At 41.8% G+C, this 3,379-nt stretch overlaps 1 protein-coding gene and 1 long non-coding RNA gene across 2 annotated transcripts in view; both read right to left on the bottom strand.

Moving 5' to 3' along the window:
- The window catches only part of LOC139027903 (uncharacterized), a 393,207-nt gene that overhangs the window by 193,371 nt on the left and 196,457 nt on the right, over nucleotides 1-3,379 (bottom strand). The window lies entirely within an intron of this gene.
- LOC111961241 (pleckstrin homology domain-containing family G member 1-like) overlaps nucleotides 1-3,379 on the bottom strand; it is a 41,882-nt gene that overhangs the window by 23,163 nt on the left and 15,340 nt on the right. The gene's annotated exons all lie outside the window — the stretch shown is intronic.

Raw genomic sequence — 3,379 nt, 5'->3', positions numbered from 1 at the left:
TGAAAGAATTGGTTTTTGAAATCACATTGCCAATTACAAGAATATATTTCACTGCAATAAAGGCAACGTGAATAGTTGAAAGTGAGCAGAGAGAAAGAAGAGAAAGAGAGAGAGACGGGGAGCAGAAGATGAGAGAACGGAGAGAGGGGAAGTGCAGTTATGCTCACCTACATCAAAGTGGTTTGACAGGATATACCATTCATCAAGGTCATCGTGAGAAGCGGAACAGTAACTGACATTGCTCCCTTGGCGTCAACTTAGCCAACCCCCTGACCATACATGCCAATCGACACACACCATGAAAACACACTCTCCACTATAATAACCACAGCAATCGCAAACCTTTTGAGACCTACATTACTACTATTCGCTCACACATCAACGCTTTACACATGCAACGACACACTCAAGTGAACGAGCTTTCTGGTCTAGGTAAAAAAAAGGGGGCCCACAGCCCACTCCCGACGTCAGCCAGTCTAACCCGCCTCCTCCCCCCCCCCACATTGATGTGTGCTGCATTAAGTGTCTTGGAGAAAGTCTAAGTGTGAGGATCTTTACATATATAGTAGTGTTTTACGAGTGGCTGACTCTCTGTCAGAATGGTCTTGTTGACCATATTACATATCTATAAGTGGAGAGAGGCAAAATGGTCTAAGGGTTTTCATTTAGTCCGTGATAGCTTCAAGGAATGTGCATGCTCTGGGATGGGGGACGCGCTTAGGGTGGCAAAGCGTGAATAGGTGATACTTACTGGTTAGGAACGGAGCGCCGGGAGAATGTCAGTCATACTGGTCAGGCTGCCTCTCGTGCTATAGACGGTGTGGAATGGAGTTTTTTTTTCTTATTATTAGCTATACTATTTTTGATATTCTGTAGTTGTGCATGTGACAAACACAACTTGAAATACAACACACACACACTTTCCAGCCCAGCATCTGCACAGCTGTCCTAACCACAAACAGGTAGGACCAGCCATGTTGAAACGACGTGGAGTGAAAATGGATCTTTATGGAGGTGTAACGACTTTTAAAAACAGACTTGTCAGACTGTGTGGGCGCAAGCCATTATTGCATTACAGCAGAGAAAATAACTAGGCTGTCTTACACTGAGTTTGACCACCCACACACAGGGCACACACACAGGGCACACACACCCTCATCTGCTGGTGTGCATGGTTTCTAATCCTGACCTGGTTATTAGGACTGTAAAGACCGCACCCTGTCCAGTAGATTAGATTGTTTGGTGAGGTCATCCTCTCCTCTCCTGGGTAGTGACAGAAACAACCAACTAGAATCACCCAGAGGGGAACTCAGGCTGAACCATTGTGTAACAGAGCATGGGTGAATGTTCATATGGAGGATTTAAGGGTGAATGGGCAGATATAGGGGTTTCAGGGCAATGGTTTAGGGTCAGGTTTGAAGGTAAGAGTTTGGTTGGAGTTTTGGCTTGCAGCTTGGATAATGGTGGTTGGTSGAGTCACGGTCGGGGACCAAGATCATGTTTAGGGTTGGGTTAGGGCTGGGTTCGGGTCATTGGCCACGGTTAAGGAGTAAGATGAGACTTTTTAGCCATGGGTCACAGATGTGGCCTGTCCTGACCCAGTCAATCAACACAGCCTAGTGTGAGCCTGATCACACACACAAACACACAGTGTTAAAACCCCACAGCATGCTAAACACACATACCTCAGACACACAAGCAGCTATACACACACACACACTCCTAGCTAAGCTTCTTCAACAAAATATAAACTGCTTACACGTTACACATTAAAGGGATCGTTTTTTCCTTCCATTCAAGTCATGGGACCGATATTASCATTTTTCACACATCATGTTCAAATAATCTATAAGTGACTTTGTTGAGCTTCACAATACATTTGAGATACTTTTGAAATATTTGGACAAGATTTGGATGCACGAAAAATTCTAATATTGGTCCCATGACTTGAATGGGATTTGTTCCACAAATGCTAAAACATTAGCATTTGGAAACAGTGAGAGGGAAACTAACCCAAAGCATGGATTGTAGTCATACATTATCTTACACCGTAAAGTAACCAGTATATAATTTAGAAATTTGGGTGAACTATACCTTTAACACTCACATACACTTTCTCTCAATCTCTCCAAATCTAACACACACCGATACACTCCTCACTCCATACGCCCATGTGAAAGCCAATTCACTAGGACACGCTAACTCCAAACATCCATATTCCATTTCTGGAACCTCACATAGCAAAGTCTCTGCTGAGAATTCCCAGAAGCACAGGGATTTCCCCCGTGTAATCCCAAATTCCTGTTCAACATCAAAATGGGGGGGGGGGGGGGTTCTACTAAAGCTATATTGAAATTGTTTTCAATAAAGGTCATACTAAGGAATCATTTTGGCTATTTGAATTAGAAATTTTTGGGCTCGCATTTTCTGGCTAGCCATGCCCTTTATTTGTTGTTTTCCTTACAAAATTATATTAACTTTGGAGGTGTGTGTGTCAGTTACAATGCAAAAAGTAAGAGATGCCATTATTTTTTTCGATATATGTTTGCCGTGTTATTGTTTCTACAGTAGATATTTTTCATTAATTTAATATGTTTCATTTATTTAAATTTTATTTTTAACTAGGAAGTCAGTTAAGAAGCATAGAATTCTATTTACATTTGACGGCGCTACATCACACGGCCAAAACCCTAACACTGACCTGGACGCTAATTGTGGCGCTGCATGCCCTTATATGGGACTTTTTCCTGATTCACACCGCCTTGATTGTGATATGCCCGGAGTTGAACTCCGAACCCTCGTGCTTGCAGTGGCTCATAAGACTGCTGTGCCAGCTGTCAGGGATCCCCATACTTATGTATGCAGTATTGAGCATAATGTATTTACTGTTTTTAATTCACGTTTTCAAGATACTGTGATCTAAAGTCATATGCATTCTCCGATTCTTGTTAGTAGATTGTAAATGGGATACATATATGTGTGTGTAAAATACTTTTTTTGAAGGTTGTACTAATTATGATGAGCTGATTGAAATGCTAAGCTAGTTTTGCCAGCTAGTGTGTGGCGCCGCATGTTTGTTGACATGTAACAATGCATTCTGGTTGTCACTAAGCATCTGTCAGACAAAGATTAATTACAAAAGCAAGGTGAGGGATGGTTCAACTTGACTGACTTAATGTGCTTTCAAGACATTTTAGGTCAAATATGAGGTCAAAATCATGAACGTAATTGAATGATCTTTCAGGTCAGAAAGGTCGAGAGCTCTACAAAGAGGTTCCCTCCCCGAGTTGGATTTCTGAGGTTGGATATACTGTTTAGAATATTGATTTTTTTCTCTTTTTTTTTCTTCTTTTTTCCCAGTCGGAGATGTTTTTTGTCC

The sequence above is a fragment of the Salvelinus sp. IW2-2015 genome, linkage group LG1 (genome assembly GCF_002910315.2).
Source record: "Salvelinus sp. IW2-2015 linkage group LG1, ASM291031v2, whole genome shotgun sequence".
NCBI lineage: Eukaryota > Metazoa > Chordata > Actinopteri > Salmoniformes > Salmonidae > Salvelinus > Salvelinus sp. IW2-2015.
This window is presented reverse-complemented; position numbering and strand designations above follow the sequence as displayed.